Source organism: Strigops habroptila, chromosome Z (genome assembly GCF_004027225.2).
Source record: "Strigops habroptila isolate Jane chromosome Z, bStrHab1.2.pri, whole genome shotgun sequence".
Classification (NCBI taxonomy): domain Eukaryota; kingdom Metazoa; phylum Chordata; class Aves; order Psittaciformes; family Psittacidae; genus Strigops; species Strigops habroptila.
In genome coordinates, this window is record NC_044302.2 from 19,401,288 (window position 1) to 19,420,150 (window position 18,863).

The 18,863-nt window shown below is 38.0% G+C and overlaps 1 protein-coding gene across 3 annotated transcripts in view; it reads left to right on the top strand.

Annotated features, from left to right (window-relative positions):
* The window catches only part of SMPD3 (sphingomyelin phosphodiesterase 3), a 116,291-nt gene that overhangs the window by 33,348 nt on the left and 64,080 nt on the right, over positions 1-18,863 (top strand). The window lies entirely within an intron of this gene.

The following is an 18,863-nucleotide window of genomic DNA, read 5'->3' on the forward strand; positions in this document are numbered from 1 at the left end:
TGTGTCACTGAATAAATGAAATTTGTTGTTATTTAGTAAGGTAAATTTAATAGGCAGGGAATTTGTATGCAGTAAAGCAAAATGTAAATTACAGTTGTATCAATGTCATTAATATCCATGTAGTATAAAAGTGGAATTGTATAATTGTGTGAAATATAGATCCAAACTAGGTCTATCAGTCCAAATATTTGGCTGTTCACCTGCTGCTGCTGACCAGGTACTTGGTAGCTGTGTCTTCCCAGCCTTTGCTGGGAAAGTTGAGAAAAGTAGCAGTTAGCATTTCTCCCTAATTCCAGGTCCTCACCTGGGACCCAAGTGTTGAAATCAAATTAAATAGGGAGTTGGGAAAGCACAGACAGAATGACTTTGAGAGTGAGCTGGGTATGAATATAACTATACTCAGCCAGGAGCACTTCCTGATGGTGGTTTCATGATACACTTTAGCCGATCTAATGTCACATTGTTGCTGTCTGTGCAGGCCTGCCATCCCTCTGTGCTGATCTGGCTCACCATTAGCACCAGCACAAAGTAGGTGCCAGGAATGCAATACATGGACAGGAGACTGCCTTAACTGTGGCACTGAGTTGTTCCTTCACAGAAGTAAGGGTCAGCCAAACATGATAACATAAACTCTGCAGTTTCCTCTGATATGCTTCCTACTCAGAGAATACCTATTCAGGACTCTCTCTTTAAAAAAGGACAGGATGTTCTTTCTCCTCTTAATACCTCGCAAAACCACAAACCTTCACAATCTGCCATGCTGTACTTCTAGTTTGGAAATATTACAAATGATCATATAATTCTGTAGGTTTGAAGGAAGGTGGGACCTTGGCTGGAACCCCAGTTGTACCCAAAAGCCAGGTGCCATGGTAGTGTGCTGAATAGTAGCAAGAGAATGGGTTTAGTCCATTTACTTCTGGGTTATTTGCCCTGCATGTTCCTTCTGTACCAAATACTACTGTGAATTTAAAAATCCAGCAGGAATTTTTCCCAGTGACTTTCCCCTTCTACCATGTCAAAGCAAGTGCTACATGGCAAGAGTGTTAGGGTCTTTGTATCCCTTCTGTATTCCAGGTAAATAATCTTTATTTGGTTTTCTCCCCCAAGAGGCTGAAACCTTTGTGTAAATTAAAAATCTGATTATGCAAACTCTGAATCATCATCAATTCCCACTGAAGAATATCGTAGACAAAGGAAATAATACACCTTCCCAATGATTCTTTTCTACGTAACCTCTGATGTCAAAAACAAAAAAAAAAAAAAAATCCATTTTCTTGGTTATTTTCTGAAGAAGAAAAGTGTTAAATTCAAAATACAATTATTTAAAGTTAATCCAATGACTTAGAACCAAAATTAAGATGGAGGGGGCAGACACTCAATTGAAACGTTCCACTTTTGAGGAAATATTTCAGTATTTTAGAACTTTAACTGACCTGACACAATAATTTCATACAGAGCTTTTCACAGGAGCTCTCAGAATACAGAATATTGCAAGTTTTAGACTTCTTTTAAAACCTAAACCTGAATGTGTTGTCAGATGACCGTGTAGCCATGATAAAGGTGAGATCAGTATCACAGTACTGAACCCTGACAAAATCTTGGTTCTGGAAACCTTATTAGTAGTTGGATCTTTTAGAGACTAGTAATTTTGACCAGTGTTTTACAAAGAAACATAAGAAGGCAGTGTCTGCTCCAGAAAAAGTTTGTCTTGTCCATTTAGGTTGGCAAGAACATGTGGCAAGGCAGGGGGATGGAGAAGGGATAAATGGCCTGTCGAAATCTGAGAGGGTATGAATAACAGCCCCCAGCAGAACCAGAGTCTTCTAAACATTAGTCTAGGGATGTAACCGAGCAGTTCTGTCTGAGTAATTGTAAAACTTGACAAAGGTGGGGGGGAACAGATCTGTTCTTTCCCACAGGCTTTACACTGCATGTTTTAGCTCTCCTGTCACTTACTGGAGAATTCTCTCATCTTCCTTTGCGTTTTTTTTAGTGTAGACTGTCTTTTGAGTCCTATACTGTTGTGAGGTTGTTTCGGAGGAAGGGTATGTGTTTTGCTTTCTTTGGGAAATGCTGTGTTTTTACAAACTAATAACTTCTGGGAATTAATTTCTCTTACAGCTTTCTTCATTCTGTATTGGGTACTATTTTGTCCTTGTTTTCTCCTTGGTGTCGTCCCCCCCCCAGTTTCTTTCTTTTCCCCATAGTTTCTGTCTAGGGCCAGAATAATTCTTGATAACTGAATTCCTGGATAACATCATAATATAAGGATGTACAAAAACCAAAGTGTGTCTCAAAGTTGGGACTTTATCGCTCTCTACAATTACCTGTAGTGAAGTGAGGGTCGGTCTCTTCTCCCAAGTAAGAAGCAATAGGACAAGAGGATGCGGTCTCAGGCTTTGCCAGGGGAGGTTTAGATTAGATATTAGGAAAGATTTCTTCACAGAGAGGGTAATCAGGTACTGGAAGAGGCTGCCCAGGGCAGTGGTAGAAGCCAAAACCTGATTTTTAGATCAATGTGGAGACCCAGCAACTCTACCCAACTATGCAGGTGGAAAAGAAAGAATGGGACTAGAGGCAGACCTTGGACTGAGTAGAGTGCTTAGAAATTGCCTAGAAGCTGCTTGCCCACTGGGAAGAGGTTGCATAATGAGAATCAGTCTCTGGATAAGTCTGATCCCTTCTGAAATAAAACCTGGAAAGGAAATCTATCCATAATACGAAGGGCTTTGTTAATGCTTTTAGGACTACAGTGGCATATGGCTCCTACTGCTTGCTTTATTGATGTGAAAGGGGTAGAAATTTGAAGCCTGTTCCCTGAACAGGGGAAATCCAGAGAATGATGAGAACATAGAAAGCTGAAAACCATTTCTAGATATTTTTGTAAGCAATGTAATGCCACTTAGCACATTTATTTCTTTTATATTTTTAGGGGAGATTACTACTAGGTTGCTTTCTTTTTCTGTTGAAGTTTTCCAGTGATCTTTCCAATAGGCTTGCAATTTTAAAGGATTTTTTGTGTTTGGAAAAAGTAACATTTGTGTATAATATAGATTTTCTTTAATGTTACAAGAATTCACAGACCTTGTGGGCTCAAGTAAAATAATAATCTCAGCCATACTCATAGTCAAACTGTAAAACTGTACTTGCAGGTGTTGCTTGAATAAAGCCAAATGTAATTGCTAGAGAAGTCAGCAGGGAATTTGATTCACTTGTATGTGAACCAAGTTCACAAACGGCTGCAGTGATTAACAGCATGACTTTTGTATGTCCAACTGTTCTCCTGCAGAAAGCCTTAGAATGGTTCTAGAACCTGTCATAAAAAATTTGTCCTATTGTTACAAACGTTGAACTTGCCTCATGTAGAATGGTGCTTAAATTACAGCGTAGTCCAAAGTCCCCAGCTTTTTTTCTTTAAAGTCAGTTTTGACCAATATTTCAGCAACCAGCATGGCTTTTTCCTTTGCTTAACCACAGGGTACGAACCTCAGGTTTTAAACTGCTGCTAATCTGTTGATGAATCCCACTGAGGAGAAAAGGTTGCTACATAATGATTTCCAAATAGGTCTTTCAGATTAGAAAGCAATATGTTTATTGGGAAATATACAAAGTTCTTGTTGTCTGGTATTAAATTTGAAAGTTTTGCATTAGAAATAGCTTGTGGAGCTATTGTTGTCTATGCTGCAGTACTCTTTCTAGTAAGAAATTAGTATTTTCAGGGACTGAAAGCGTAGTCATGATTTTGTAAGGAAACGCCACATTGCTAGGATCAGGAATATAATTTGGTTGTGTTTTGTGTTTTGAATCTTCTCAGGAGTTTGATAATGGAATGTGTTCTGGAATGTTTACAGATGCAAATAGCTGTGGAATCTTTATGAAAGTAGGCTGCCGGGGGTCCTTTTTGTGACCAAGAAAGCTGCTTATAGCTCTTGAGTTTACAAAGATCTGAGCATATAAATTGACCTGCTGAAGCAGAGATGTGTATTTACAAGATAAAAATCTGTGTAAGTAGGCTTTGGGAAGTTAATGTGTTCTACTGATGCCTGCAGCTTGAAGATGCACTTGCACAGTTAACTTCTATGTTTTTATACAAAATGTTGCATCAGTGCCTCTGAAAAACTACTAAGGAGAAGAGTATAACTGTCTTTCTGGCTGGCTGCTTCAGAATAAAGTAGTTCAGAGGCAGAATGAAAAGCAGTCATTGTTTTGTCGTATCACTTTTGTGCCATACGTTCATTTACACAATTCAAATGCAGATTGTATGAGACTACCCAGTCCTCTGTAGAGGATGGTGTGGAACTGTGTAAACGGGTTCTGACAAGTGTTTGTGGTAACTGTTGAACTTGGAACTCAGCCGCACGTTCCATTTTGCATATGCCATTTTTTTTTTACAAGAAATTTCTAGAGAAATTAGACCACACTATGTCTCAGAGATATTAGTTATAAAGCCTGAGTTACTACATACTGTGCATGTCCATAGTAATAAATTACTTGGTAATTCCATCTAGGATTTGTGGAACTTGATGATAGAACAAAACCATACAGCTGAATGTGAAGAGTGGTGCATTAGTATAAAGTAAACCCCTTGATTACCTGATAACTGAAAACTGCTTTAATGACTGTGCTTTGCCACATACCTTTCCTCATGCTTTGCTTAACGAAGATGTAGATTATCTACATTTCTGAAAATGCCATAATTTGCTGCAGAATTCTTCTCCAGCAGGCATCTGCTGTGTTTCTCTTGCAGCTTTCCTCTTCAGCAGGCATTGCTGAAATCTGTGAAAGTGTAGTAAACATGTCTCTCAAGAATGATAGCAAGGCAAGCACATTGGTCGTGAAAATGTTGTTTTCAGTTTGGTGGGGTTTTGTTTGGTTTTTTTTTTTTTTGGGTAGGGTTTTTTATTTGAATTTTGTGGGTTGGTTTGTTTTAAGAATATTACAACTGAAAAATGTTACAGCGTGGAGCATCTCAGTTGTGGTAGAAACAAATGGCAGGGTTAAGTGAGTGTTGCAGCTGGAAGTACAGAACAAATGTAATGCAGTTTATTTGACTTTTGTGACTTAAACTCATCAGGAAAATCTAAGGCGTCTATTATGTATGACAAATGTGCTGGTGAATCCAGCTTGGAAACATGACTTTTGATTACTATTGGGAATACTGTACTTGATTTGGTGGAAGAGATTTGCCAAGAGCATAATGAGAATTGCTGTGTCATTCAATAGATGCTTAAAAAATGCAGTGGGATAGGATGAGATGAGGGGGAACTCTGTTAGGGAAGTGATTACTCTAAGCCCCAGTGATGCTGCATTGCTACTATCATCTGTCCCTTTCTCTTCTGATTGTCTTACTTGCAAGATTTCTGTTTACATAGTTTTAGAAGCTGCAGTGCTTGAATGTGCAGGATCCTGTAGCTACAATAGTTTTCTTACAGTATGGATAGGAAAATTATCCATGTACCATTAGCCACCTAACTTTAAAGCATCATGAAAAGTTATTATTTTTTTTTTTTTTCTAGTGCATATGGTATCAGAACTCTCTTACAGTACACATGCAACTGGTATGCCTAAATCAAGACAGCATTTTCTGGTTTTATGCATCCCTTCTGGGGGCTGTATGATTAACAGGCATAGAATGTTTGAGCAATTAGTGAGACATATATGAAGGGGATATTTATTAACTTTTGAAAGTAAAACTCTGAAGCTTAGTACTGGATTTCTTGTAAATATCATTGCTTTTTCTTATTTACAGTACAGTCTGTGTATATGGCAGTTACCTGCATTTTTTCTAATAGCATCTGATATACTATCATAAAAAGACAGCCTCTGGTCATGAGTACAAATCTTAACATCAGGGCTGCAGAAACAGCATTTGGAATCCCTAAGAGATCACCTTTATTTCTTTACCTGAATCTTTGTAATATTTATTGGCTATGTAGAAGCAAAGTGTCTCTTTTGTTGCCATTCCATAATAAAGTAAAATTTGAATATTGTTTTGAATTTAATAGAGAAGAGTAATATTGGAAGGAGGGCATTTCTTGAAATGGAAGTAGCTGTCTGTAAAGATTGTCAAATTACTGAAAGAATGGCATGCATAGAGGTCAATAAATAAAAGGCTTAATAAAAGATATAATTGAGAAAGATTAAAGGGATGAAATATCTAATGTGAAGGACTGGTGGTTTCTTTTAGCCATGTTGGCAATAATAACAACAAATTTCTCACGGGAAATCTCAGTCAAATTGACATTGACAAATAGTGCTGTTCTTTAAGTAGAATTTGCTAGGTACAGAGAACAAATCAGATTTATTGTAAGCCCAGAGGTCTACTAATATGTAAATTGGGTGATTTACATAATCTGAGTAATTTTGTATCTAAGATGCTGTAAGTCTTAGAATTCTTCAGTATGAAGAATGAACAAATAAAGTCAGATTTTGTTCATGGGTGAAAAGCATTCTTTCTGTTCTTGAAGTGGTTAAGGGGCTGGTTAAAACTTGATATGGCCTATCAATTTTCACAACAAATATTTTACTTTGTAGCAGAAAGGTGAGCGCACCAAGCACAGGAGAAAACAGGACTTCTTACTGTGACTGCTCAGTTATAAATTATAACAGACAGACAGAAAATTCAGCTGCAAACCTGACATTGCACCTGTTACTCTGCTACTATGTATTTGAGAAGAATTTTGAAACCAAGTATTTAGCTTCCTATCTCACTATCCCATTCTTTACTGTGGCATTTTGTTACCCACTTACCAGAACAAACTTCCTAGTGATTTTGTTTGAGTCAAGGAAATAAGTTCTGGAAAAGCGCAGCCCTTTCCACCCTGTTGCATCTGACCTTTCAGAAGTTGAGGTTCCAATTTCCTAATCCAGATGGTTGAGGAAATCTTTCTAATAGAGTAAATCTCTACAGATGCAAACAGTTCATTAATAATTCAAATTGCCTGAATTAAGACAGTCATTCCATTCTTTATTCAGTGTTTGAACTAGTGTAATCTTATTTCCTGAATTTCCTGTACTGCCTTTACCAAATCTTATTTTGATATAGCATATGATTAGGCCATGCTATGAAATAACATGTTGTAAGGGGTTCTATTGAAAGGCTCTGGTCATAATAATGTAGACAGTGAAGATTAGCATATATATGAAAAGAAATCTTTGCATATAAAATCTAGAAATGCTTTCAAATAGCTTGCACTATACCGTTACATCTAGTCATTTGCAGTCAAATCTCAGCGTGATGATCAATCTGATCTAACAGTAATTTGGATAAGAAACTTCCAGAGGTAACTAGGTGTTCTAGTCTGTATACCTAGTTTTAGGTAATTTGAGTGCTGCTTAAATATTAACTGTTCAAGCATTCAGTTTTAAAACTGTACATGGTGTTTTGTCTTAAAATTGTGGTAAAATTATTGTTGTTGTAGTTGTCTTTTTCTTAGTTGTAGAAAGAAATGGTTTTGTATGAGAAATAGAACACACCGCTCAGTTCACTACTGAGATCTAGCTATGTAACTCCTATGTGACAAATACATCCAGATTTTCTAATGATTTAGGGAAAAACCATCCCAAAACCCACAAAACAAAAAGCAGTGCAGGTTAAGAGAACCTGGTAATATGCAGAGGAATCTTTGATCTGAATTTTAAAAGGATGCAGTTATACAATACAACCTTCATTACTTGACTGGTCCCAACCCTCCTAGATAACAGGAAAACGTGGTCTTAGCCTTGTCAGAGTTTTAGCATGGCAAATAAACTGATGAATGTGTGTCAGCAGGGTTTGAGGTTTTTTTGTGAAAATTTCTAGAGGTTTATATATCAGTTTGCATTGAGATGTGGATACTGTACTTGGACTTCTGTCATTCCATGTTTAGAAGGCAAGTTCTACTGTACAGAACTCACTGAGCCAGAAACTGGTTAACTAACCCACATTGAACAGGCCTGGACTCTTGCACTACAAGAAACAGCAGAGCCCTGCAGAGTGAGAGGTTCATCAAGCTGAACAGAGCTCAACTGGAGGTGAAGGAAGCTATTGTTCAATCAAAAATAAAAGCTCCTATATACTTACTTGGGTTTCTGATTGGCTTTTAGCCATACCTGCTTAACTAGCGTGCTGCCAATAACCTTCACTAGTGAGAACTGGGCTCTTCAGAAAAGGGGGGATTGGAGGTACTAATCAGGACAAGTTTGCATGTTTGGTTTTTTTTCCTGATACTAAAAGTGTAAATGCACCAGGCCGCTTCAGTTCTTCATCTCATAAACATTTCTTTCAAACACAGAAAATATCCCCTCTTTTTTACCTTCTTGTTTTTGATGAAATGATTTTCTTTGGGAGGGGGGGTTTTGTTTTAAAGTATTCATCTTTCTAACAGACAGGAAGTGTAATGCTTTGACTGCTCTAGCACTGGCTTTCAGGTGGTTGCACCTCTTTGAGTTCTACAAAATTGAACAGTAAAATAACAATAACAGTATAGCATGAAACCCACAGACCACCCCCTCTTGCACACCTGAAATCATTATACATGCTAATTCTGCCACCATTAGGCTCACAGCACTATGAATGATCTGGCATTATGGCTTCTTTTTGTCAGAAATTGTTCAATTATGTGAACATGAACATTTGTTCATTTGTATTGGTGGTTAGAAAAAAAGGACAATGTTTTTAGGGATCTAATGTTTTAGAGAAGAGGGTAGGTAAAGTGGAAGAGCTGACATGGGAGAGATCTTAGCAGCAGCCAGACCACTTCTGTTAATTGTATTGCTTATTTTTTAAAAGCTGTAAGAAACTGGGAAAGAATGAGGTTGAGATTTGATTAATGGCTGCCTAGACTGCAGTATGAAAGAAATGGATAAAATGCTTTTGAAATAGTTTTGGCTTTTAAAAATGAAAGAGAATCTGTTACGGTTTTCTTCTTCTTACATCATCATCTGGCGAATGAGGTATACTTTGGAAGAACGAAACATAGTTGAGATACCAGTGTGACAGCACATCTAATTCACAGTCACAGAAATTTCCAGAAGGTATCAGCGTTTCCTGTAAGAAGAGATGGCGATATTACTATGTGCAAAGTAGTGCCAGGAGGCGTCACATATAGGTGCTGGGAATGCCTAGAGTATAATTTTATTCAACTAATTTTCTAACTACTGAGTAAACCCTTCCTTGCATAAAAGAGTAAGTTACTCAAATATTTTGATTGACAAGATTACTTAATTCTCTTTGTACTTGTCATGGGGATATATTATAGCCCCTCACTATCTCCACAGCATTCCCACTGCAAGCGTTGTCTAATGACTTTGACTGGGTCAAGTTCACGTGTATTGTGCAAATGGAGTGTGCAAGGGGCAACACTAATAGGAAATGATTCAGTTGGTAACTGAAGGAATCCTAGAGCCACTTTAGGGATAAGGTTAAACTGTTTGCATGATGATTTCCAGACCTTTTTTCTGATAGTCTTCCAATACATAGTGTTTCATTAGCCTGCAAGTTACTCTTTTGTGATAAAAAAAAAATGGAAGCATAGCATGAAGCATGCTTTTCTTTGTTTTAAAAATGTTAAACTTGAAATTTTTTCTGCATACAAAACTGGATATACCAACATGATGGCTACTAAGGTTAACTTCGGTCAAATTTATTTGAAAAAAAACCCCACATCCTCACAAAAATATTTTAAAAATGAACTGAACTATCTTCAAAGACCTTTTCTAATTCTGGCCACTGTTCTGCGTTTCTACTGACTTGATAAAGAAGGCGCCAGAGTAAGAATGAAATCCCATCCTGTCCTTGGTGTGACTCTGGTCAGATTGACAAAACTTTTGATGCATTGTTTTTCTTGACACTGTTTTGAGGACTACACCCATGTACATGTATAACTTTCCCCCCCCCCCCAGACAAACCCCCTTCTTTTCTTTTTGCCCCAGATAAACAGTGCTGTCAGTCTTAAGTGTACTTGATCCTGAAGCTAAGAAAAAAACTCTCATGCCTTCTAATAGGAAAAAAAAAAAAAAAAAAAAAGAAGCCATAGAGCCTGCAGTTACCATGCCAACACTGTTCCCTGGGGTGTAGCATTACAGAGGTGGATGCTGTGAAATTAAGCTCTTCGTGACAAGTAGGAGGTACCATTCCATGTGGCAGTTCACTGTTTGAAGCTTTCATGTGCATTGTATTTTACCGTTTGTATGTTTAATGTTATGATTAATCTGGTCTTTCTGTTGTTCCCTTTGTGCACACTACAGTTCCCTATTTTTGTGGAGTGTGAGGAAAACTTGGCATTTCAAAATATAGTGTATAGTAATTTCCATGAAAAATGGGTTATCAAATGGATGTGATGTGATAAAGAAAGGGTGGCTTCTGGCTCAATTTCTGCCTGCTATCTAGTTGTCTCTCTGAAGTTATTGGAGTTGTACTCTGCTCTTGTTTCCTTTGGACTTGCACTATTTGTGGGGGCAATATGAGGATAAGCAAAATGTTTCACAAGAGGACCACTAGCAAAGATAACTCGAGACTGGTGCAGGACAAAATTCATTTTAAGTGTGTTTCTGTGCTTACATGTGATTTTTCTACAGCTGATCTTGTCAAGTACTTGTCAAGTATCAAAGATAAACTTCCTTTTTCTTAATATTTTAGGTGTGTTTACCTAATACTGCATCCTCTTTCGGAGTCACAGCTTATTCATCACTACATAGTACTTCTTCCTTAGATTCAAGACAAGGGCACTGTTCCATATTCTCATCTCCCACCCTGTGTTTGTGCTTTCTGGGGTGGGGGAGACAACAAGAGTTTAGAGGGTACTGTTCTCAGTAAGATCTTAAGCAGGTTGTAAATCTCTATGGCCTTCAGAGATCTTAATTAGAATTGTATGTTACAATTTCTATGGTGTTGTCCTATTTTAATGTTTTGATTTAGTGACTGCTTTGGAAATCACCTTTAAGTACCTTCACAAACTTACTTCTTGAAGCAAATCCCTTCTGTAGGTTAAGGAGCTCAGTTGAGGTTTTTTTCTGCTGCTTTGTTTCTCAATCCTCCACTCACAAATACATGTAAAGTACAGACAGAGCTGTTTCTAACATGGTGAGCCTGCCAGGTTTACTTACTTGAACTTTCTTGGAAGGCTATGTTGGTTATGTAAGTGGAAATTCAGTGGGATATTTTACTAACACTTTTTCACATCTCTTGGGAGGTTACTTTGTGCACTAGAAATGCCAATCTTAAAGATTTAGACCGAAAGTGTCATAAAGCTCAGGCAGATCCAAAATTAAGTAGTCTGTTTAGATCTGTCTTGGGTCATATTAAAGAAAACAAGTCTTTAACTCAATAGCAGCTAATTAAAAATATCCAAATTGAAATGGCTTTGCATACTGATTTTTGCTAAAGGTATAAAGCAACAGAGTGAAATTTACGTTAACTGTGCTTATGTAAAAAGTCCCAGTGAAGTTTCCTTCCTTCCAGAACAGTTATACTAAGAAATGTTCAGCACAGCAGAAAGTGCACTTTGTCAGTGTTTATTATTAAACATTGAAAATTCAGCTAAAAAGGTAACTAAATCTATTACTGTTAGTTATGTGGAATTATGAGAAGGATTAATACATATTGCAGTGAAGTTTAAAAAACTGGTCTGCTTGTAGATAGAAGCTTATCAAGCCAAAACATGAGGCTTGTAGTTTACACTTGCTAGGTGCAACTATGTGTATTGGAGACTTAGGAATTAAGGCTTGAAGATACCTAAGATACTAATGCACCTGACTCTTTCCTGTCAACCACTGGTTTCTTCTGGGAGTGTCTTTCTGAGATTGCAGCCAGAACTTCGTGGGTTTAAATCTTTATATTGCATCAGGCTCAATGAAGTTGTTCTTGACATCTGCCAGCATCATGTTAATGAGGCTAAACTAGAAAGGGGGATGAGTCCAGAAAATCTAACTAGAAGCTGCTGTATAACAGCTGTTACATCAACACATAGTACAGATGTAGAAAAAAACCACATGATGGACTCGAATTTTGAATATATATGTATATTTTATGTGACGTATGTAATTGCCTGTCTTGGATATCTGTCTGATAGATAGAGTCTGTTTTGGACTGTCTCATTTGCACACTAATCTATTTTCCTGTGACTCCATATGATGTATAAATTCCTTGAGCAGTTGAGCCTGACTGCTTATTTATCCACAAAATTTGACTGTGAAAGCACAGGAGTTGTAATTGTGACAAAGATTTTCGTAACCCCAATTCTTTCCTGTAAAAAGTATTAATTCATTAAGCTGAGGGGAAGGGTCTGGAGCTATAAGTTACCAAAATTTACCTTTTTTGTATTTTTATAGAATCCCTTGAACAGATTATATTTTTATGTTGTAGCCTATAGGGGTTGTTTTTCGATGAACTGTATAAATGTAATGAACTTTTCACTTGATGGAAACATCAATAAGCACATACCAAATTCCCAGATTTTTTTCTCGTAAGCAAGGAAGCTGTTGGCTCTAATCTTACACCATCATCTTTGGACTCATGATGCTCTTTTAAGAACCAACTTTTAAAGAATTTCTTTAAGAAATTCTGCAGCTGGAACTCAAGTGAAACTTATGTTGCCATGTGGAACGACCACATGCCTGCTGCTACTATATTAAAAAGAACTCTGCTATTACATTTGTGACCCAGCTTGGAGAAAGACTGTTTTTCAAAAACCTCTAATTTGGTCATGTTAGCTAATGAACTGAGCAGGCCTCAAATGTAGTAACTTTGTAAAGCAATATGTATAAATTTACTTTCTGTAGAGAGTAATGCAACTTTTGCAGCTGCTTGAATGGGAAGAAGCCAGGTGACAGCAGGACATGACAGTTAGATGAGCCACGGGTACCTGAAGTTAATTTGAGATTTTTAGCCCTAACTAGTGGTTAATGAAAAGCTTTTAATTGTGAATCACAGGAAATCACCACACAGAGCATACTTTAATCTTTACATTGTGCATTGCCAGGCAGAGCACCTGGAAACATGATTTAAGTGGTAACTCTATGCACTACATCTGTCTACCTTGCACTACACAGGAAGTGAGCTTGGTATTCTGATGCAAAAGTGAAGACATGCCTCTGAATTAAAATGCATCAGGTTATCTGAATGCAGAAATTAACCGCCTGATTGAAAGTGTGCCTGATAAATATTAACTCTAACTGCATTGTAAAAATAGAAAGCATATTACAGCATACAGTTAAATAACAGACACCTTCCTTATAGCATGTGTTACCTTTTATCCACTCCCATGTTCTTCAGGAATATTTTCAGACTGTCAATTCACTTTTCCTGTAGTGGATTCGTTTGTCAAACAGAGACCAGAACCTTGCTGTTTGCAGCTTGATCCTAGATTGTGCTACTGTGCTAATCTTTATGTGCTGAGCTGCTTTCAGGCTTAAATCCTGAAGGATGTACTTAAAATGGAGATTGTATGTTACTAAATAAGCCTTGATCTGCAGAGGAAGACTGAAGGAGAAAATTGCAGTCAAATAATGGGCTAAAAAGAAGCGGGGCACAGTTAATCATAATCCAGTGCTGACAGTAGGCATTATAGTAAATGTTACCAGTCATATTAAACTGGCAATGCATTGCTCTCACAGGAATCTCTTTGAATATTTAAAGCCAGTGCAGCAGAGTTGTGTGATTAGGACTTTCCAAGAGGATAGTAAAGTCTCTTGAGTATCCCCATGCGATTCTAAAATCTAAGAATAAAATTTCCTCGCTTAATTACTGCCCAAGCAAAAAAGCTGGAGTCAAACTATACATCTGGGAAAATAATTAAGGCCTCTATAATGTGCTTGTAATTTCTGATATCGGGAAAAGTAGTTCTGAGTTTTCCTATTATACTGACTGACAGGTCTCAGTGTTGCTTGATGGCTTGCTTTTGCTGTTAGGAAAGCTCATTGTTTTAGCCCTGCTAACTTGCTAGCTACTGACAAAACGAGAAAACCCCTCAACTGTCTGAATGTCTTATGTTGCTGTTGGTACTGGTAATGAGGTAGTGTCATGGTTTGAGCCCAGCCGGTAACTCGGAACCATGCAGCCACTCGCTCACTCCCCCACTACTTTCTCCCCCTGCTCCCGGAGGGATGGGGAGGACAATCAGAAGAATGTAACTCCCACAGGTTGAGATAAGAGCAGTCCAGTAACTAAGGTATAATACAAAACCACTACTGCTACCACCAATGATAATAATGATAAGGAAAATAACAAGGGGAGAGGATACAATTGCTCACCACCCGCCAACTGATACCCAGCCTGGCCTGAGCAGTGATCTGGGCCTTCTGGGTAACTCCCCCCGGTTTATATACTGGGCATGATGTGCTGTGGTATGGAATACCCCTTTGGCTAGTTTGGATCAGGTGTCCTGTCTCTGCTTTGTCGTGGCTTCCCCTCCTCCCTGGCAAAGCATGAGACTGAGAAAGTCCTTGGTCAGAGTAAACATTACTTAGTATCAACTAAAAACATCGGTGTTATCAGCATTGTTCCCAGGCTGAAAGTTAAAAAACACAGCACTGCGCCAGCTACTAAGAAGGAGAAAAATGTCTGCTATAGCTGAACCCAGGACAGGTAGCTGTACTTAACGAGGCATCAAATTCTTCAAATTAATTATTTAGTGTTTCTTTGAGAGGTGTTGTCTTAGATTCATAGAACCATAGAATGGTTTGGGTTGAAAAGATCATCTTGTTCCAACCTGCCTGCCATGGGCAGGGATGCCTCACCCTTGGCCATGTCACCCAAGGCTCTGGTCTTGAACCCAACCTCGCCTGGAATACTTAATGCCAGTGCTTAAAATTTCATTTTGGTAATGTTAGTTGTCAGAGTACTTGGAAATTTTACATAATTATTGTGTAATTTAATGATGTTTAACAGTAATGTTGTTGAAGATGTTTAGCTATGACGAATATAGAATAATAGAATCATAGAATAGTTAGGGTTGGAAAGGACCTTAAGATCATGTAGTTCCAGCCCCCCTGTCATGGGCAGGGATGCCTCAAACTAGACCATGTCACTCAGTGTTGAATATCATAGAATCATATAGTCACAGTATTCAAGAATTAAAATAATGTTAATGCAGCTCATCTTGGAAAAAAATTATATACAACAGTATCAGCATAATCTATTGACGCATTGGGTAGGGTTGGTCCTAATACACAAGTAATTTCAGTGTGTTTGTTGTTCGCAGTATGTTCATAGAATAAACTTATTAAAGTGGAGCTTTATATAACAGTCCATCAAAATAGGGAGCAGTAGCAGTAGCTTTGACCTAAAGCAGGTCAAAGGAGGTGATCCTGCCCCTCTACTCTGCTCTCATGAGACCTCACTGGGAGTATTGTGTACAGTTCTGGTGTCCTCAACATAAAAAGGACGTGGAGCTGTTGGAGCAAGTCCAGAGGAGGGCCACGAGGATGAGAAGAGGGCTGGAGCACCTCCCGTATGAAGACAGGCTGAGGAAGTTGGGGCTGTTCAGCCTGGAGACGAGAAGGCTGCGTGGAGACCTCATAGCAGCCTTCCAGTATCTGAAGGGGGCCTATAAGGATGCTGGGGAGAGACTCTTCCTTAGGGAGTGTAGTGGTAGGACAAGGGGTAATGGCTTCAAACTTAAACAGGGGAAGTTTAGATTGGATATGAGGAAGAAGCTCTTTACAGTGAGGGTGGTGAATCACTGGAATGGGTTGCCCAGGGAGGTTGTGGATGCTCCACCCCTGGCGGTGTTCAAGGCCAGGTTGGACAGAGCCTTGGGTGACATGGTTTAGTGCAAGGTGTCCCTGCCCATGGGATGGGGGTTGGAACTAGATGATCTTCAGGCCCTTTCCAACCGTAACTATGCTATGATTCTAAATACGAGTGATTGTAATGGAGAAAGAGAGAAGGAAATATATAAGTAATGAAAAAATAGCAGCAGTAAATGTAATAATAACTTGGATGGGAGAGCTGATGAAATAAAATGATGCAGAATACAGGATTGTCAGTGTGAGGAAATGATCAGTTGAAGTGCAATTGTGCATGGTGTCTTCATCATAGAAAGGCTAACAGATTTGTAAGAGATGTTACTAGACATTCTCTGTTTTGTGTAGGGATTCTTTAAAATGCTTCAACATGAATGTATGGAAAGTGGGTCTATGCTGGTGACCTTTGAAACAGAAGACAACATTTGAGCTGAAAACTCTACCCCAGAGGTTTATTTCACTGCCTATTGTATTGTAAGCTGGGAAGGAGAGCTTATGGGGTGGGATTTTTCTCCTTTATTTGTTTATGCAGTTATGTTACCTTTTTTTGCTTATGCTTATACTCTCATAGTTTTATTTACTTAAAACTTATGCTGTGTTTGCATGCACAAATGGGCATCCAGGCATGCACGATTTAGTAATAACAAGATTAAAATAGCATTTCACTTTTTTTGTCTGTACTCTGGTGGCAATGTGTGTTTCATTAGCACTCTGATTGCAGTGCTCTTGTCAAGATTCCTGTCTTGCTGCTGGATTCTGAAAGCACTTGATCAGTTCATCTTGGAAATGTGCTGAGCTTTTTCCCCAAACCTTTCATACTCACTGTCAGCAGGTGTATTTTTTAACAGTTTGATCTTATGTGTAAATCACTGAAATAGAAGTGGAGGAATCACTAAATTTTTAATGATTTTTATTGAACCAGAGAATTGGGAATCTATATGAAAAGAAATCTCCTCTTTCTGCAGTATTTGTTTGTAAAACTAGGTGAATAATACAAAGATCTCAATACAAGGACGCTGGCTGCTTTTCTGTGCTGTCAGTAAATAAAAGAATCTTCTTCTACTTTCTGGAAAACTCCCTGTAACATATACCCTGCACACACCTGATTTTTTAACTCATTCTTCTATGTGGTATATTTTACCAGCATTGCTTCTCCATTTTCTGTGATGTCTATAGTCATACAAATTGGTTCTGATGGGCATTATTATTATCAGAGGATTCTAGACAGTCTGTGGGTTGTCCTGAATGATGTGTAAGCAAGACTGTGTCATACAAAGACATGTTTTGAGAAAGGCTAAGTTCGAGAATTCAAATCCAGGTTTTAGGTTCTGCAGTAGTAGAATCTCCCCTGGATATCTGTTCCTTTTCCAAAGGTCTCCTTTGTTCCTTGAAAGTCTAAGCCATGATGCTGAGAAAATCTTCCAATATCACTATTTAGATTAACCTCTTCTGTTCTTTAGTGCCTTTCCACGTTTCACTGGAACCCTTTTTCTTTCCTCTCCTGATTTCCCTGCTTTTCCTACCTACTTCTTAGATGTAACTGAATAAACTTAAGATTTGTATAATTTACAAGAAGTGATTTTATTTAGACCTTCTTCACAGACTGTTAATCTCTGAAGTTGAGTACTGAAGTTGATGCAACAATTGAGTAGTGAGTGGAGTGGGAGAGAACCCAAATTGGAAGGGAGAGAGATTCACAGATTATGGAATATAACTGGAAGAGACTTACAAATGTCTTCTGTGAAAGACTTGCATATGTGATCATAACATCCCCTGTTGGAGCATATTTTCATGTGGGACTATATCAATTCCTTAAGAACGGTAAAGGGAAAAAGCACAAAAAGTTACTTAATATATAAAAAGAAAGGATGCTGTAGTAAGTAGGTAACCATATGGAATGTGTCTGTTAGGAGAAAAATTCTCCAAGTTGATCTTTTCCCTAACACTCTTTCCTCACCCCTTCACAAATATAGCAGTTTTCTTTCTAGGTTTGCATATGGATAGCAGGCTTGTACTACATGAATTACCTTTTAATTTTATTCGAATATTTTTAGAGTTTGTATTTTAAAGATATTTGTAAAAATCATAGGGTTTTTTCTATATGACCACTTGCATAATTCTATTTATAGCACCAAATTAATATAAAATATTAAAAATTAGAAAAACAATCTAATAGGAAAGTACAGTGAATTTTTGAATGTTGCAACTAAGAATGTGAAAGGCCAGTAGTAAAGACTGTTAGACCCAAGTTCAAATCTAGAGCTGCCAGGTGATATTTGCAAACTTAGCAGCTGGTGCTTATCTGTATGTCTGACAGAGCAAAGCTTTGACTTCAGTAACACATACCATAGTAATTCAAATGTTACTTAGTTTATATATGCATTAGGAAAGACTCTTTGCAGTTGAAGTCATTATTTTGTACTCCTTTTAAGGTGAATTGTGTGCTTGCTGCTCCTCTGACCTTTATCCCAGCCTATTAGGGTTACTGTGGTTGGGTAAATGACAGCAAAAACTTGCTAGCAGCTTTGAATAAGAATCTCCTATATCGAAACAGATGAAAGTTGTGATGTGGGTGTATTTTGGAGAACTTTGTCATTATAACTTTGTTTCTATTGTCCTGTTCAGTGACAGGAAACAGGGACCTCCCATCTCCCTGTGTATTTGAGTGCTGCTGCTTTAGGAAAATCTCTACTTTTTCTAAATTTTGGGATTTTACTTTCTCCTTGTATATGTCTCTGAGTGATTTCACTGTCTTCTGCTGTGTTTTGGAGGTGTTTAGACAAGTAGTTCCTATGGGCAGTGCTGTGTATTGGTTTGGTTTGGGCTAATATTTCCTTGATCCTATCAAGGACAAAAACCAAACTGACCATATTGATAAGTCTGTGGGGAAAGAGGGAAAGTGAACAAATCATTAGCTAAATGGCTGTTGTGGGCTGATACTAGAAAATTTTAAACAAGAGATGCTTAGAAGAGATTGTTTGAAAAGAAACCAGTGAGAAAGTAAATATCATACAACAGCAGCTTACTGGTGCTGTAGCTCTGATTATTGCCGTGAGAACTTTTTGGTGATGTTCCTGATCTGGCATTTTCTCCCCATGATTCTTCAGAGAGCGTTTTAGGCTTAAGGCATGAACAATGTC